Source organism: Salmo salar, chromosome 12 (assembly GCF_965601325.2).
Source record: "Salmo salar chromosome 12, fSalSal1, whole genome shotgun sequence".
In the NCBI taxonomy this organism is placed as follows: domain Eukaryota; kingdom Metazoa; phylum Chordata; class Actinopteri; order Salmoniformes; family Salmonidae; genus Salmo; species Salmo salar.
In genome coordinates, this window is record NC_138302.1 from 78,719,515 (window position 1) to 78,738,903 (window position 19,389).

Sequence of the window (19,389 nt, forward strand, 5' to 3'; positions counted from 1 at the left end):
GAGAGTCTGGGAACATCAAACAAATGGGGAAAAGGAACCATATTTTGTTAATAAAACCAGTTGGAAATATGCTTGATAACGTAATGAGTATGGATTTCATTTCAGTTGTCATCTGAGACATTATGATTGATGACAGGACGACATAAACTGTACCTGGGAAAGTATCCACCCTCTAGTTATCAGAGTCACATGGAATTGTTATGCAATTGAAATGTTTGATATTGAAAATGTTTGTTAGGAGATGAAATGTAATTTTAGCTTCCAAACGAGAGAATTGGGTTTTCATAAGGAAAGTGCCCTGCTCGATCAGTGGCCCAACCCTGTGAAGAGACAGGGGTTATAAACGATGAAACACCTCCCTCCCCCTCTCTACTATATAATCCTTTGACGAAAAGATAACCAAGTAGTTCCAGTACGGGAGGTCTGCAGCCTCTACGTTAGAAGGACACAAATGTCAAGGACAGAACTAAGCCAACCTCGGCGTGAGCTATGGTATGAACTGGTATGAACTTTGAGCTTATTCACTACAGAAGTGCTACTTCCTAGCCGTTGAGTTAGCAGCGGCCGCTGCTTACGTGGGCTAGGAAAGGACGGACGACGGATCCAGTCTAACAACCAGACGAAGATACCACCACGTATCCAATCGACCACCATTGACATTCTTCCGAAAACAGGGAGATCTGTTGGCCAACCCGGCCAGCATCTACGACCAATCTACCGAAGCGCAGCTCAGAGTAAATATTTATTGCATTTTCCTTTTCCAAATGGGCGGTAATTTAGAATGCATAAGATAATGTATTTACGATAGCATAGCTGCTGTTTCTCTGTTCCTAAATCTTCCCGCTCTTTCATTCAAGCCCAACCCCCTTTCCTTTGTGTAACCAGCCGTCATATCTGTTCCGTCTACCGGGACGTTTTCTGTATGACATCATTGTATTCTGTGTATTTGTAATTCTGTGTGATTAGTTAGGTATTTAGTAAATAAATAATTAAACCCAATTTTGTATTGCTGATTCAACTTGTTAGCCAGGGTTCGTGAAGATAACCAAGAATTTACAACTTTCATTATGAGACTGAAAATAAAACAAGGGTTAATATTGACTGCTATCGAGGTAAAATATTACAAAGTATTTTAAGAGTTTATTCGGAAGATAACAGCTCTATAAACGTTCTTCCGTGGTGCCCCGACTTTCTAGTTAATTACATTTACATGATTAGCTTAATCAGGTAATATTAATTACAGAGAAATCATTTTATAAGTTAGCATGTCATATCACTTAATCCGGCATAGCCAAAGACACGACAGTGGATATAGACACTTTTGTACCCGTTTCCTCCAGCATCTTCACAAGGTCCTTTGCTGTTGTTCTGTGATTGATTTGCAATTTTAGCACCAAAGTACATTCATCTCTAGGAGACAGAACGCGTCTCCTTCTTGAGCGGATGACGACTGTGTGGTCCCATGGTGTTTATACGTGCGTACTATTGTTAGTACAGATGAACGTGGTACCTTCAGGCGTTTGGAAATTGCTCCCAAGGATGAACCAGACTTGTGGAGGTCTACAATTTTTTCCTGAGGTCTTGGCTGGTTGCTTTTGATTTTCCCATGATGTCAAGCAAAGAGGCACTGAGTTTGAAGGTAGGCCTTGAAATACATCCACAGGTACACCTCCAATTGACTCAAATGATGTCATTTAGCCTATCAGAAGCTTCTAAAGCCATGACATCATTTTCTGGAATTTTCCAAGCTGTTTAAAAAGGCACAATCAACTTAGTGTATGTAAACTTCTGACCCACTGGAATTGTGATACAGTGAATGATAAGTATAATCTGTCTGTAAACAATTGCTGGAAAAATTACTTGTGTCGTGGACAAAGTAGATGTCCTAACCGACTTGCCAAAACTATAGTTTGTTAATTAACAAGAAATGTGTGGAGTGGTTGATAAACAAGTTTTAATGACTCTAACCTAAGTGTATGTAAACTTCCGACTTCAACTGTATATACAGGTGTGTGCATATCCAAATCATGTCCAATCAATTTAACTTACTACAGGTAAACTCCAATCACATTGTAGAAACATCTCAAGGATGATCAATGGAAACAGGATGCACCTGAGCTCAATTTCGAGTCTCATAACAAAGGGTCTGAATACTTATGTAAATAAGGTATTTCTGTTTAAAACCTGTTTTCGCTTTGTCATTATGGGGTATTGTGTGTTGATGGATGAGGAATATTTTTTATTTAATCAATTTTACAATAAGGCTGTACATAACAAAATGTGGGGCAAAAAAAATAAACAAATAAATAAATAGGAATACTTTCCGAATGCACTGTTTACTACACAAACAACAATTGGATCTGTACACCTAAAAATGTCCCAATTCTTCAAAGGCCTGTATACTCGCCAGACATGTCACCCATTGAGCATGTTTGGGATGCTCTGGATCGACGTGTAAGACTACGTGTTCCAGTTCCCTCAAATATCCAGCAACTTCGCACAGGCATTAAAGAGGAGTTGGACAACATTCCACAGGCCACAATCAACGGCCTGATCAACTCTATGCGAAGGAGATGTGTCATGCTGTATGATGCAAATGGTGGTCTCACCAGATACGGACTGGTCTTCTGATCCACGCCCTTACCTTTTTTTCAAGGTATCTGTGACCAAGAGATGCATATTTGTATTACCAGTCGTGTGAAATCCATTGATTAGGGCCGAATGAATTTATTTGAATTGACTGATTTCCTTATATGAACTGTAACTCAGTAAAATCTTAGAAATTGTTGCATGTTGTGTTTATATTTTTGTTCAGAATAGCTCCCTCCCTGACTTTGCAGAGGCAGACAGCCCAGCTGTCGAGGACAGACTCGGACAAAAGGCTTTCACCCAGACACCTCCAAGTCCAACACACAGACCCAGCTTTGTAATGAGATGCTGTGTGTGTGTGTGTGTGTGTGTGTGTGTGTGTGTGTGTGTGTGTAGGGGCTTTTAAAATGTCACTGACAGCTTATAGTACATCAGCTCTCCCTGAGGATGGCCCACTGGCACCTATTTAACCAGGGTACACCCTCAGGCACATTCACCTGCCTTTACACTGTCACCTCCTGTACAAGGGTCTGCTATCACAAAGGCTGACAAAACCTTGATGCAGTTTTAGAACAAAATGACATTTACACCACACAGAACCTTTCATGGATAACATTGATGCCCAGGACCCTGGTTTGACAAACACTGAAAGTATCAATGATTTCATAGAGAGCTTCTATTCTATGGCTCAACAATTATTATTGTTTGTAGACAATATCACAGAATGAATTTATCGAGAATGAAAAGCATGAAAATGTGAATAAAGTATTCACAGTCACAAAATCAGAAGGATGACAGTTCAGTGGTGGTTAGAACTGTAGTGCAACTAAATACATAAACAACATCAGTTCAATAAGACCTGTCTGTATGCTGCTAAAAGGCCTGAGGGTGCTTGATAGGGGGCATGGAAACCCTCTGCCATAATATACGGTTGTTTACTTTATACACAACAGTAATTCGATCACAGTACTTTTTTCTCTATGAAGAATAAAACCATTGTCTTACAAATAGAGAAAGCAAAACGTAACCATAAAGGTGATGCATTTTGAGATCCATTTCCTTTGTGTGTGAAGAGACGGTATGAAATGTGTGCAGCCTAGCCTGTACAGACTGTAATAAACAGTGTAGTGTGGTGATACAGTGATGCCGTAGGGAACTGGGCCTCAACAGAGCCACAATTACACCATATTAGCGACCTGTCTGCAATAAATGTTGAACTTGATCTCCACAGGTGTGTTGTGGAGATCAAGTCAACTGGTCAATCACACCTTTCCCCCTAAAGGACTAGACAACTAAGTGTTTTAGAATCCTATTGAAATGCTTAGTCTAATGTAAACAGTGCACTGAAATCAATCCATGGCAAAGGGGAAGCTTAATGTTTGAATGTTATTTTCTGTGATTATCTCTTTCCCTCTGAGTTTCTATTCTCAGAATTCTCCATCTGAGGAAAGGGCAGGAAACCACCGTGGGTCTAAGGGTGGGTGTTACACATTGTTGTTGAGGCCACTTTTCCCCTCACAATATACTATAAAGCGCTTTGAGACCATGTGAAAAGGGCTATATAAATGCAATCCATTATATAGATGCAACCTATTACAAGTGAGAGGCCAAGCGCCTTGACTGTGTGCCTGTGATACCCACAACTCTGTGGGAGGAGACCCTGGGGAACATTCCCGCCTGCCCTCTGTGTCCTTTCCCGTTGAGAAGAGGACAAGTTGGTGCTCAACTATCACCGCTGCTCTCCTTCTCTCTCAAGTTACTAAGTCTGGAATGTTGATTTTTTTCTAATAAAAATAACTTGCTTACATTGTTGTCCAGACATTACTGTAGTGTAAATTGTAGGGAAAAGCGCATTCCGAATATAACAACATTCTGTCTGACTGCAGTCCATAGGCTGATACACATTGAGTGGTAATCAATCCATTGGCTGAGTCATGTTACTAAAGGCACACATCACCATCAGACAAAGCCTATTGATTTGACCTGAGCTGCATCTGTGGAGCAGACCACTCTCTTTACACTTTATATAATTACCCATTCACCCTAATTGGAGGAGCAGTTTGGATATTAGACTGAAAGGATCCATATTTGACCATTAATGCAGAGTTTTAAAGCAAATTTGTTCAGCAAATAAAAAAAGTGGATGGGAGTCACACAGTGCAAGAGAGACTAGCAGACACTGTCTGAAATGTAAAGATGTGCACTCCATTATTTCACATAGGAAAATATCACTGTTTAATTAAAACACGTGTAATGTAACACAGAAGTACCAAGTGCACCAAGAGTCCAACCAAACATAACTACAGTACATTTGAGAATAGTGAGGGATTGTCTCAACCCATCAATCCTCAACAATGAACACTGGAACTGGGTCTGTATGTCTTTAGTCCATCCAGTTAATGCCTAAACATTGTTTAAGTGCAACTTATAACAATACTGTATTCCTTAAAGGAAAAGTGACATCTTCTGTAGAGTGGAACTCACAACAATGGGAAAAGGCCCTGCTCAAATGTGTTGCATTGAAACAACAGCCACGTCCTCGTCTGTTCTGTAACGAGGAGCTCTAGTGCTGAGGAAGTAACACATTGTATAGTTATCTGCTGAAAGCTGTTGTTTAATATTCATAAAGCCAGTCCTATTTTAACCGCAGCCAGTCTGACAGCTACAACTGCGCTCCTCTGCCAACTGTGCTTTTCATCTTCATAACTTAAGGCCCTGACTAGCAAAAGAGGAAGGACAACGCTGACAGCCTTGACATTTGATGCTAGCACTCAATGTAGAATTATACCATGGCATTGTTGAATACTCATTTCTGATTGCCTTGAAGGGCATTCTAGAGCGTACATTATTTCCCTATATCACACGGTATATCAGCACGGTAGAATTCAATGGCTATAGTTAGGGACAGATCAACATTTTTGCTTTGTCATTATTGGGTATTGTGTGTCGATTGACGTTTGATTTAATCCATTTTAGAATAAGACTGTAACTAAACAAAATGTGGAAAAGGTAAAGGGGTCTGAATACTTTCTGAATGCACTGTATATATAGCCTATATATGGGAAGGCCTAACCCCAGAGATATGCCGGTGGCATGCTGCAACACCAACATGCATTTCTTCATGTCAGATGGATACTGCGTCTGCTATACAGGTAACAACATACAGAATGATTTAAAATGATTTAATCAAATAGATTGTGAACCCAAAAATGTAAGTTTGATTCTATATAATAAATATAACATTTATTTGGTTAGGGTGTAGGGGCAGATGTATGTAATCTTGTCTTCTGGAGATGGTATTATCTATTTACCTTATTTAGTCTGATCAGTGGAACAATTCTCATTCTTAATGGGCTAAAATATATGGTAATTACTGTGCTTGTCAGCAAGAACACTAATGTTATTCCCCACACTTATTATTCCACTTCTTTCCAATTTTGCCAGTGTAATCACATATTTGAAATCTCATATGCCTACTTGTGTCTTTGAAAATGAATTATATGAGGCTATGTATTTTTGCAGGCCTTCGTGGACAGTTTTGAATATGTCATACACATAGGCATTGGATATTAAATGCTCCAGGAATCAAACATAATTTTGGACATTTTAGTATTGTGCACATGCTAGACTCCTAGCATGCAACTCCTAAATGCATCATATTTTGTCTTTGTAGAGTAAGATAATGTCAAGGATCTTTAACTAGTAGGCATAAACCACCGGAACATTGATCCATTCGATTTTTCTTGAAGGTTTGGTGATTTTGAGAAATTCATTGTTATAACAAGAACATTTTCAAACACCCAGCACTTGGTAAACATAGACCAGGGGTGGCCAACCCTCCTGGAGAGCAAGCAGCAATTTCTTCCAGACCTATTTTAAAGAGATAGTTCACCCAAATTAATAAATACAAAATGTTGTGTCCTTACCTTGAAATCAGTCTATGGACAAGGAGATTGCAATCTATGATTTGGTGACGCGCTGCCATCAACTATTAATATTTCCTGTGCAAAGCCTTGGTGTAGTGGTAACACTCCCCGCACTTTCCACAACTTTCCACCTGAGAACAGGGATCAATCCCTGCTTCCAACCCTCCCACTGTTTCTAGCATTTGCCGGTATCTCCATCTCATTTCATTACTGTCTGAATAAATTGTTAAACCACCTAAAAAAAAAAGTTTACTTTTTTTGCATACTTTAAATTTCATTCCCGAAAATCGCAAAGTAACAAAGTTGTCCAATTTTGAGTGTTAATTTAATGTTCAAAGCATCCTGAATACACCTGACCTGTGGTTTTTACTTAAAAAAAATGTCCATCCTGGTCATAGGCCTAAGCCATGTAAAGATACGTAGAATTGCAGGAAATTAGCTTTAAAAAAATAGTCAAATTTTCCCCCGTCTAGGTGTTGTGCTAGGGGGCAATGACATTCACATAGCAAATCTCACTCAAAGCTTTCAAAAGTTGGCTGCCCTGTGTTTATAGGGAAAATATGAGCAGCAGAGCAAATGTAAACCAGGGAAAAATGCACTACTCTCCCAAAAAAAGACACAACCCTCCCCCCAAAAAAGTTTGCTTAGCTAACTAGCAAGTCTGTTTGTTTAGTTACCAAGGCAACTACTATAGCTATTTAGTAAACTTGCTAGCTACTTCAGTGGATGTTGAACACATTTCTACCTGCCAATGAACATATTTCTAGTGGCACATGTGTTAAATTATAGCCATGGTATAAAAGGGATATTCAACTCGTGGCTCTATGCGTTCTCTGGAAAATGAGTTTCACTCCGCTAGCACATTGTGGAATACGGCTTCCACCTGTTCATTATTTTCCATAGAACGCATAGCCTCTCGTTGATTATCTTTTGCATAGTCCTCTCCTACAAATAACAACAGTGGGACAATAAAACACACCCAGGACAACTCTTTTTTAACTGAGTCACAGTTTTCACAATTCTACACATCTACATTTCATCTATGCCACTGAGAAAGAGAAAGTGACTGAATATAAACTCACATCATATGCATGTCCAAAATTGTGGTGTATAGGACTGTATGGTTTCATACCATCTTCTAATGAGCTGACATGGAATGATGCACAACTGCTCTCTTTATTTAACTGCAATTCATGTGCAGACTACTTCTCACAGTGAGTGATCCATCCATATGTTTATAAGCCTACATCCCCTCCGAATACAGAACACAGTAGCCCAGTGGCCGACAGTGGGGAAGATGGAACTTAGATGGATTTTGGCCGACATTCTGCACATTTTCTCCTCAATGAAACATTTGATCTCAAAGTTCTGTTCACAAAACTAGAATCTGTTATGAACAGAGTGGACTAGTTTTGCAAACTTTACCCTTTGCCAAAGTAAAAAAAAAGAAGCATTGTTTGGAAGGAGTGCAAAGGCGAATTGAGTTATTGCCCACGCACACTTCAGAGTAGGCGTTCCCTAACGGAAATATGCAAATGTTTGCTAGAATGTGCCAATAGGATCTCCCTAGCTCGTGACTGGCTCTGCCCACCTACTTGCTTGTTCTGCGCACTATGACTAATCTGTTCCCATTTGAAACAACAGGCTGTGGTTTATCTTGGTTTACTTACAAAAATATTTGGTAGTAGTGTGAATAGCACCTGAGGCTCGGTGGAGTCCGCCTGGCTCAGCTCCTTGAGGGAGATGGTACGGACAATGCCCCGCAGCAGAGGGGTGTCCTCACAGATAACACGCTGATGGCGAGAGGACGCACGCCCACTCCTGGCTCTTGCCATTTATCTGGACAGCTCTACAGGTGGGGCTGCGCTTGCATCCTCCACAAAGAGCACCCGCATCAAAGGCAAAGCAGAAAACAATGTGGCCGCTCATGAAAGGGAAGACAGTGATTTCACTTAAGCCGTGGTCAAGAGAGGATACTTCCCTCTGTTTATGAGCCAACGCGCCAGAGTCCAGCAACAAAAGGGGGGGGGGGGGGGACTTGCTTGGGCCAGAAGCACAAGTAATGGACCTTAGACCAGTGGAAATCTGTTCTTTGGTCTGATGAGTCCAAATTTGAGATTTCTGGTTCCAACCGCTGTGGCTTTGTGAGATGCAGAATAGGTGAACGGATGATCTCCGCATGTGTGGTTCCACACCTTGAAGCATGGAGGAGAAGATGTGATGGTGCTTTGCTGGTGACACTGTTGGTGATTTATTTAGAATTCAAGGCACACTTAACCAGCATGGCTAACACAGCATTCTGCAGTGATATGCCATCCCATCTCGTTTGCGCTTAGTGGGACTATCATTTGTTTTTCAACAGGAAAATGACCCAACACACCTCCAAGCTGTGTAAAGGCTAATTGACCAAGAAGGAGAGTGACGGGGTGCTGCATCAGATGACCTGGCCTCCACAATCACCCAACCTCAAACCAATTGAGATGGTTTGGGTTGAGTTGGATCACAGAGTGAAGGAAAAGCTGCCAACAAATGCTCAGCATAAGTGGGAACTCCTTCAAGAATGTTGGAAAAGCATTCCTCATGAAGCTGGTTGAGAGAATGCCAGGAGTGTGCAAAGCTGTCATCAAGGCAAAGGGTGGCTACTTTAAAGATTCTAAAATATATTTTGATTTGTTTAACCTGTCTGGGCTAGGGGGCAGTATTTTCACGGCCGGATGAAAAACGTACCCAATTTAAACAGGTTACTACTCTGGCTCAGAAACTAGAATATGCATATTATTAGTAGATTTGGATAGAAAACACTCTGAAGTTTCTAAAACTGTTTCAATGGTGTCTGTGAGTATAACAGAACTCATATGGCAGGCAAAAACCTGAGAAAAAAATCCAACCAGGAAGTGGATTGTAGTTTTTCAAGACTGGGCCTATTCAGTATATAGTGACTTAGGGTTCAATTTGCACTTCCTAAGGCTTCCACTAGATGTCAACAGTCTTTAGAACGTGTTTCAGGCTTTTGCAGTCAACAGAGAGCGAACAAGACCTCCTGGAGTCTGATGACCGAGAGAATGACAGGCCACAATTACGCGCATTCACGTGAGGAGGTAGCTGTGTTCCATAACGTTTTTCAAGACATTGGAATCGTCCGGTTGAAATATTAAGTTTTATGTTAAAAAGGCCCTAAAGATCGATGTTTTACAACGTTTGACATGTTTCAACGAACGTAAATAAAACTTTTTGTCGTGAAATTTTCGGCGCGCTTCCTACATTTGGAGTAGCTTAGTGAACACACAAACAACAAGGAGTTATTTGGACATAAATTATGGACTTTATCGAACAAAACAACATTTATTGTGGACCTGGGATTTCTGGAAGTGCCTTCTGATGAAGATCATCAAAGGTAAGTGAATATTTCTAATGCTATTTATGATTTTAGATGACTCCAAAATGGCGGGTATCTGTATTGCCTAGTGTATTTTTCTGAGCGCAGTACTCAGATTATTGCAAAGTGTGCTTTCCCCGTGAAGCTTTTTTTAAATCTGTCACAGCGGTTGCATAAAGGAGATGTTCATCTATAATTCTTTGAATAACAGTTGAATATTTTATCAACGTTTATGATGAGTATTTTTGTAAATTGTTGTGCTGATTCACCGGCAGTATTGGAGGCAAAATATTTTCTGAACGTCACGCGCCAATGTAAAATGCTGTTTTTAGATATAAATATGAACTTTATCGAACAAAACATACATGTGTTGTGTAACATAATGTCCTAGGAGTGTCATCTGATGAAGATCGTCAAAGGTTAGTGCTTCATTTCGCTGTGTTTTGGGTTTTATTGACACATGTCCTTGCTTGGAAAATGGCTGTGTGATTATTTTTGTCTATGTACTCTCCTAACATAATCTAATGTTTTGCTTTCGCTGTAAAGCCTTTTTGAAATCAGACAATGTGGTTACATCAAGGAGACGTGTATCTTTAAAATGGTGTAAAATAGTTGTATGTTTGAGAAAGTTGAATTATGACATTTTGTTGTTTTTGAATTTGCCGCCCTGATATTTCACTGGCTGTGTCCCGCAGGTCCCCATAGAAGTTAATACTTTTTTGGATACTACATGATTCCATATGTATTATTTCATAGTTTTGATGTCTTCACTACTAATTATACAGGTATGTTGTGAATAATGTGTAACCAAGCAAGATTTCAAAGTGACACCCGCAAAAATATGCATGCATGTAAGGCATATGAAATGGTATGTTGAAGTTCGCCTCAGATCAAATGCCTTAAAAAATACAATGCAGAAACGGCGTGAGCTTTTTCTATGTAATGATATTCAGACTCCATTCAGCTCTCCAGAATGCCCCATATGAAGCTGAGGTAGAAACGCACCAGGGAAGCTAGTGACAGTCATCTAACTTCCTTGAACAGGAAGAGCCATCCATTCTAATTTCATCACACTCTGAAAACTCCTCCCCTCCTTGTGTGACAATCAGTGTTTTCCAAATGCGAGGCACTCTTAAAACCAGCCACCATCCTTTCACAGCAGACACAATTATTTTTTATTTATTTATTTCACCTTTATTTAACCAGGTAGGCAAGTTGAGAACAAGTTCTCATTTACAATTGCGACCTGGCCAAGATAAAGCAAAGCAGTTCGACAACATACAAAAACACAGAGTTACACATGGAGTAAAACAACATACAATCAATGATGCAGTAGAATAAAAAAAAATAATAAAAAAATAAGACTATATACAATGTGAGCAAATGATGTGAGATAAGGGAGGTAAAGGCAAAAAAATGCCATGGTGGCAAAGTAAATAAAGTATAGCAAGAAAAACACTGGAATGGTAGATTTGTAGTTTGAAGAAAGTCCAGAGATAAAATATAAATAATATGGTGCAAAGGAGCAAAATAAATAAAATAAATAAATACAGTAGGGGAAGAGGTAGTAGTTTGGGCTAAATTATAGATGGGCTATGTGCAGGTGCAGTGATCTGTGAGCTGCTCTGACAGCTGGTGCTTAAAGCTAGTGAGGGAGATAAGTGTTTCCAGTTTCAGAGATTTTTGTAGTTCGTTCCAGTCATTGGCAGCAGAGAACTGGAAGGAGAGACGACCAAAGGAGGAGTTGGCTTTAGGGGTGACCAGAGAGATATACCTGCTGGAGCGCGTGCTACAGGTGGGTGCTGCTATGGTGACCAGTGAGCGGAGATAAGGGGGGACTTTACCTAGCAGAGTCTTGTAGATGACCTGGAGCCAATGTGTTTGGCGACGATTATGAAGCGAAGGCCAGCCAACGAGAGCGTACAGGTCGCAGTGGTGGGTAGTATATGGGGCTTTGGTGACAAAACGGATGGCACTGTGATAGACTGCATCCAGCTTGTTGAGTAGGGTATTGGAAGCTATTTTGTAAATGACATCGCCGAAGTCGAGGATTGGTAGGATGGTCAGTTTTACGAGGGTATGTTTGGCAGCATGAGTGAAGGATGCTTTGTTGCGAAATAGGAAGCCAATTCGAGATTTCACTTTGGATTGGAGATGATTGATGTGAGTCTGGAAGGAGAGTTTACAGTCTAACCAGACACCTAGGTATTTGTAGTTGTCCACAAATTCTAAGTTAGAACCGTCCAGAGAAGTGATGCTGGACAGGCGGGCAGGTGCAGGCAGCGATCGGTTGAAGAGCATGCATTTAGTTTTATTTGTGTTTAGGAGCAGTTGGAGACCACGGAAGGAGAGTTGAATGGCATTGAAGCTCGTCTGGAGGGTTGTTAACACAGTGTCCAAAGAAGGGCCAGAAGTGTACAGAATGGTGTCGTCTGCGTAGAGGTGGATCAGAGATTCACCAGCAGCAAGAGCGACATCATTTATGTATACAGAGAAAAGAGTTGGCCCAAGAATTGAACCCTGTGGTACCCCCATAGAGACTGCCAGAGGTCCAGACAGTAGGCCCTCCGATTTGACACACTGAACTCTGTCAGAGAAGTAGTTGGTGAACCAGGCGACGCAATCGTTTGAGAAACCAAGGCTACTGAGTCTGCCGATGAGGATGTGGTGATTAACAGAGTCAAAAGCTTTGGCCAGGTCAATGAATACGGCAGCACAGTAATGTTTCTTATCGATGGCGGTTACGATGTCGTTTAGGACCTTGAGCGTGGCTGAGGTGCACCCATGACCAGCTCTGAAACCAGATTGCATAGCGGAGAGGGTGCGGTGGGATTCGAAATGGTCGGTAATCTGTTTGTTGACTTGGCTTTCGAAGACCTTAGAAAGGCAGGGTAGGATGGATATAGGTCTGTAGCAATTTGGGTCAAGAGTGTCACCTCCTTTGAAGAGGGGGATGACAGCAGCTGCTTTCCAATCTATGGGAATCTCAGACGACACGAAAGAGAGGTTGAACAGGCTAGTAATAGGGGTTGCAATAATTTCGGCAGATAATTTTAGAAAGAAAGGGTCCAGATTGTCAAGCCCAGCTGATTTGTAGGGGTCCAGATTTTGCAGCTCTTTCAGAACATCAGCTGAATGGATTTGGGAGAAGGAGAAATGGGGGAGGCTTGGGCGAGTTGCTGTGGGGGGTGCAGTGCTGTTGAATGCAGTAGGGGTAGTTAGGTGGAAAGCATGGCCAGCCGTAGAAAAATGCTTATTGAAATTCTCAATTATAGTGGGCTTATCGGTGGTGACAGAGTTTCCTATCCTCAGTGCAGTGGGCAGTTGGGAGGAGGTGTTCTTATTCTCCATGGACTTTACAATGTCCCAGAACTTTTTAGAGTTGGAGTTGCACGAAGCGAATTTCTGTTTGAAAAAGCTAGCCTTGGCGTTTCTAACTGCCTGTGTGTATTGGTTTCTAACTTCCCTAAAAAGTTGCATATCGCGGGGGCAGTTCGATGCTAATGCAGAACGCCACAGGATATTTTTGTGTTGGTTAAGGGCAGTCAGGTCTGGGGAGAACCAAGGGCTATATCTGTTCCTGGTTCTAAATTTCTTGAAAGGGGCATGCTTATTTAAGATGGTGAGGAAGGCATTTTTAAAAAATAACCAGGCATCCTCTACTGACGGGATGAGGTCAATATCCTTCCAGGATACCAGGGCCAGGTCGATTAGAAAGGCTTGCTCGTTGAAATGTTTCAGGGAGCGTTTGACAGTGATGAGTGGAGGTCGTTTGACCGCTGACCCATTACGGGTGCAGGCAATGAGGCAGTGATCGCTGAGATCTTGGTTGAAAACAGCAGAGGTGTATTTAGAGGGCACGTTGGTTAGGATGATATCTATGAGGGTGCCACTGTTTGCGGCTTTGGGGTTGTACCTGGTGGGTTCATTAATAATTTGTGTGAGATTGAGGGCATCAAGCTTGGATTGTAGGATGGCTGGGGTGTTAAGCATGTCCCAGTTTAGGTCACCTAGTAGCACGAGCTCTGAAGATAGATGGGGGGCAATCAGTTCACATATGGTGTCCAGAGCACAACTAGGGGCCGAGGGGGGTCTATAGCAGGCGGCAACGGTGAGAGACTTGTTTTTGGAGAGGTGGATTTTTAAAATTAGAAGTTCAAATTGTTTGGGTACAGACCTGGATAGCAGGACAGAACTCTGCAGGCTATCTCTGCAGTAGATTGCAACACCGCCCCCTTTGGTCGTTCTATCTTGTCTGAAAACGTTGTAGTTAGGGATGAAGATTTCAGAGTTTTTGGTGGACTTCCTAAGCCAAGATTCAGACACAGCTAGGACATCCGGGTTGGCGGAGTGTGCTAAAGCAGTGAATAAAACAAACTTAGGGAGGAGGCTTCTAATGTTAACATGCATGAAACCAAGGTTATCTCTAAAGCCAATCTGTCTATGTACAGTGCTTTTCCCAGACCCCTTCTGCTCATAGTAATAGTGCTTAGGGGAACTGACTGAAAATAATTGATATTTCCCAGATCTGGCCAACAAAGGTTGGTCATTGTGTTTGTACAGTATCACTTGGCTTTCATGTTGCATGCCAGACATTTCTCTTCCTGGAGTCTTGGTGAGTCACTCCAGATGACTTGTGTGTATGTGAGAAGGCTGTGTCAAGGCCATATTATCCTGTAATGTCCCATCCTCTCCTCTCCCGCTCCTTCTCGCTGTCCTTCCCTGACTCGGCCTGACACTCTGTCTGTGTCTGTTGGATTATTGACAGAGTTAATAGGATAAAGGCCACAGATTGGACATTCTCAATACAATTATTCCCAATACAAATAATTGTATTTTGGGCAGAGAACAGGAGCATTACTGTAACTGCACTCGCAGTGGGAAAGCAGAGAAATGTGATGGTGTCCTCGGTTACAGAACATGACAGAAAGAGACTACTTGTAGGCTTGTTTTTGAACAGATGGGTGTTCTCTGAAAGTAAAGGCTGCCTCCCTGAACTTCAAATGAAAACTGAAAGTATCCACGTGTAAAAGCCTACTAGTTACACATGGTTTAGTTTAAAACAAAATTGCTGAATACATACAGTATTATCCGTTCACTCATCTGCAAATACTGAAACCTCTTTGGAAAATCCTCTACCTAAACTAAATCCCCCAGCTCTAATTTCATGTGCTGGAAGAGTGTTAAAAATGTTGTTTTCACTAGGCGATGGACATTTCTATAGAAAATCTGAATTTCTGCTGGAGTTGGAGAAAGCTTTTAGTCGTAATTTAAGTGCTGCAGCCGTTAATGCATAAACCACCTATTTGACACCAGAACCAAGTTTAATCTCCTTTTACTTAAAAGTGGTGATTTTAATAACTACACTTTAAGACATACTCCTGTTTTACATAATGACTTGGATGTGCTTTCAATGTATTATAAGGGAGGTTTAATGGAGAAAAAAAATAGATAAAAGTGAAGCCTTCAGAGATCCATTTGAAATAAGTGTGGAATTACCGGCCATAAAGCTGTCAAGCATTCTAATCTTAAGAGTCCAAACTAACTTTGAAATAATAACATCTGAGTGAAGTAAAAAGAGCCATTGACTGTCCCCAAGGATATTCTTTATCTCTTTCCTGAATGTATCATGACACAGAATAATGTCTATAGATGATCTATTACCACTCCAAAAAGCTATAGTGATAAATAACACAACGGAAAGTGATTTTGAATCTGATCATATTCTCAAATGCCTGTTACGGCCATTGCACTACAGTACCTCTAAACACACTTTCTGCCACATCAAAAACACCCAACATGGTGCATTCATGGAATACTGCCATTTCTCAGTGGTGTTGAATGTCTAGTGCTCTCATAACAGATTGTACTTGGGGCCTGAGTAGATCTATAGATGAGCCTTGGAATCCTGTTTCCATGCAGCATTACGTTAGAACAATTTGTCCTTACCTAAATTACAAAAAATAACAAATTGAATTTAGATTTTGGGACATCTACTACTATTACTGACATGACATGCTCTTAAACATATACTTGAAGTACAATCCAGGAATAAAGAAATGGCAGGTTGTGTCAACATGACCTGTTGGAGCGATCAAACAGAACTGTGGTGCACTGAGGCTGCCGTCTAAGAGGTTATTCAAGTGGGTAAAAGTCCCCCTCGATTCCCAGATGTTGGTGTTGCATTAGTCCGGCCCATCACCCAGGCATGAGCAATTACCCAGACATAGCAGAGGGGAAATGATTATCCCCATCATCTCAAGAATAAAGGTGGGAGCAGTCCATTCCAGTCAACACACACGGAAACACAGATGCAAAACACACACACAACCAATAATCAGTTAACATTCTGACGCTAACAGAGGTATAATAACAAATCCTTAGCCTTAGTCTCTGACATGTATTGCATGGGTAAATAATAGCTTTGGACAATGTCATCTTTCTCAATACAAGTTAATGTCAATAGACAGAGCGCAGCTCTCCAAAGGGGGATGTACTATAGACTAATCAAAATTAGTCAGGCAGCATTGGTGGTCCCTGGGTAAAGAAAATAACACCCTAGGATTATTTGAGCTCCTGAATGGGAGAAAGGAAAGAGATTTCTACAGACATTCCAACACATACAGTATTGGCAAACATATCTTAATCCAACTCTCTATGTTAACCCAAGCTGCACATTCTGCTAATAATAATAAACTACAGCCTATATGAATCAAGCAGTGATGGTTTTCAATCTGGGCAGGCGTAATTTATGGCTATAAAACCCCTAAATATTACAGTGATAGTTAAATGTTTCCTAGAAAGGCATTCCTGCATGAAAATTATTATGCCCATTATGATTTCAAAATGCACTAAATGAGTGATAATTACCCCAGTTAGGGCCCTTGCAGTAAACATTTCAAGAGCCCTCCAATGTACCACAGCAATCAGTGATTAGTAAAACAGGCTATTATTGCCCATTTTTAATCAGTTCTGCTGTGCAAAACACAACGTACAAGACCTAATCTTGTGCACATAACTCTGACTACATTAATGACAATGGTTGATTTGCTTAAAGTTTCTCATGGACTAAGTAGTACATTTTAATCTGTAGTTGTCCTGAGGGTAACAGCCTTGCAGCCAGATGTGTTCATTTGCAGGCCTAGGCAAATAAAACATTGAGGGAGGTTAAGATACACTGCTGCAAGGGGCAGATGTCCAAATCAAACATCTGTTAACTGGGCCTACCCCAGCGCCACGGCTAGGCCTGGATCCACCAGAGCTAGTTTAAGAAATGGCTCCCTCTGGACAGGCAGGGGATTGAAGACCAGCTGTGCAGTAGTTAGCACAGGCCATGGAGAGTGGCATATAGCACCACCAACACACACCATTCAGATGATGATTTAACATGCTATAGCACCCACCCTATGACACTATTCATTAATAACTTCCATTCCCTGTTATCCCCAACATCAGATATGCATCCACATCTCTCCCATTTCTCCTGTGAGGGGAGAGAGAGCACGTTCTATTAGAGCCTGCTATTAAGATACAGGGCTTTGCAAAGCAGCGCTGTCGCCAGCATTCACATCAGCAAATAAAAGTAATTCAAAACAAACTGAAACTGGTTTAGTTTAAAACATGTGATTCAATAAAGAAAAATAAAGCATTATTCTCCCTCCTGTGTAAGTGCTGTGTAACTCTACGTAGGAGGCAGCTGAGGCAGAGAGGATGACCAGAAACACATTGAGCAGAGCAAACAACCTCTTGGCTGAACTTATCTAGCCCAGTGTTCTCTACATACAGTCAGCAGCAAGAAAACAAGTCAACAGTAGCAACACAAATGTTGCTGTTGGCTTTATCTGTAATCAACATGCTTACATCCCCTGAAAAACGGCAGGGGAGGGAAATCAATGATCCAGGCCAACTTTATTGTCAAAGAGAAGCAATAAATACACTTACCTTCAACCTCGCTTGCTTCTCACGGTCCCAGGGTCTGGTAATTAGAGAAGGGAGGGATGGAAGGAGGGAGGGATAGAAGGACAGATGGAGGCTGGAACACAAGGAGGAGAAGATTACAAGATGATGAGTTTCATTGCAGACAGCCTCGGTCTAATGATACTCCTCTGTCACTCAAAACACTAACTCAAAGATGCCTGTAAGTAAACACATTGGCCGTGGATTGGGATACTGCAGATCTGAATATAGATACTGTATGTGAGAAAAAACACAGAGGTTGTTGGTCTGTATGGAGGTCTGTTATAATACTGTTATAATAATGCTTATTTTCAATAAGGGATATAGGACTTGGGTTTATGAATGTATGCTTTACTGTCAATGTATCTTAAGGTGTCTGACATTGATTGCAATACCTCTAAATAAAGATGTTTCAAAGTAAATTGAAACATTGCCATTATGACAATTTTAAACCAAAAACTGTAACGTATAGCTATTTTTTGACATCTCATGTCGCAATGTTCAAGTGGTATGCCGAATGAATGCCATAAACAATTAACATTGGATTTGGTTCAGCAGTGGGGCAGATTAAATATTTAGTTTCAGCTACCTTAAGTGTTTCTATAATTCAAATTGCATCAAGATGTATGTATTGTGTTGAGGTTCTATGACAGATCAAAGCATAAGGGCATTGGATAAAAAGCTAAGCATGTTGGAAAGGACATGTGTAGGAATGCAAAGATAACCTTGGAATATCACTGTTTGTTTAACATGTTAATGACTAGGCAGGGGTGTCACGACTCCTGCCGAGGGTCACTCCTCTCCCTGTTCGGGTGGCGCTCGGCGGTCGTCGTCACCGGTCTACTAGCTGCCACCGATCCCTTTTTCCTTTTCTGTTGGTTTTGGCTTTATTTAGTGCACCTGTGTTCTATTTAGTAATTAGTTGGGTATTTAAGCCCGTTTCCCCACCTGTTCTGTGTGCGGGCTTGTTTCGTTCTTTCACACTGTGTGTTGTGTAGTGGAACGTGTTTTTGTATGAGACTCTGTATTTTGATTACGCCCTGTTGTATTTTTGGGTGTATACTCTTTTTGGTGGTGCGTCTAATAAAGCACTATAGTAAACGCTCTTGTTTCCTGCGCCTGACTCCACACCCACAACGTCCATCGTTACAAGGGGGTAGTTAAAGACGTAATAAGAGACAAGAACAATAGCTCATATCTACCTGGAACAGTGATGAGAGGGGATGGAAAGAAACAAAGATTATAAAAAGACCTGTGAGTAAAAGACATGTAATTGATGCGCAAAATAAATTGTTAGATGGTGTAACCTTTCCCTGGATGCCTGGACCCTATTTCTCTTTGTCTCTCAACTCGGCGTACATTTTTAATGAAAGAGACGGCTCAAGCTTGAACTTTGTTTTTCCTTGTAAAAGATTAATTCTATTGGGGAAGTGTTGATTGAACAGAAGCCCAAATACCCTCAGTCTCTCCTCTACTTAAGAGGGCACAGTTGAGCTGAAGCGAACATCAATTTATCACGACATCTCTGGAGCTGCCCGGCGG

General features: G+C 41.1%; 1 protein-coding gene across 1 annotated transcript in view; it reads right to left on the reverse strand.

Annotated features, from left to right (window-relative positions):
• Window positions 1–19,389, reverse strand: part of fhit (fragile histidine triad diadenosine triphosphatase) — a 131,817-nt gene that overhangs the window by 98,597 nt on the left and 13,831 nt on the right. Inside the window, 1 exon segment of the mRNA NM_001141592.2 lies at window positions 17,833–17,923. The gene's annotated coding sequence lies outside the window, so the exon portion shown is untranslated.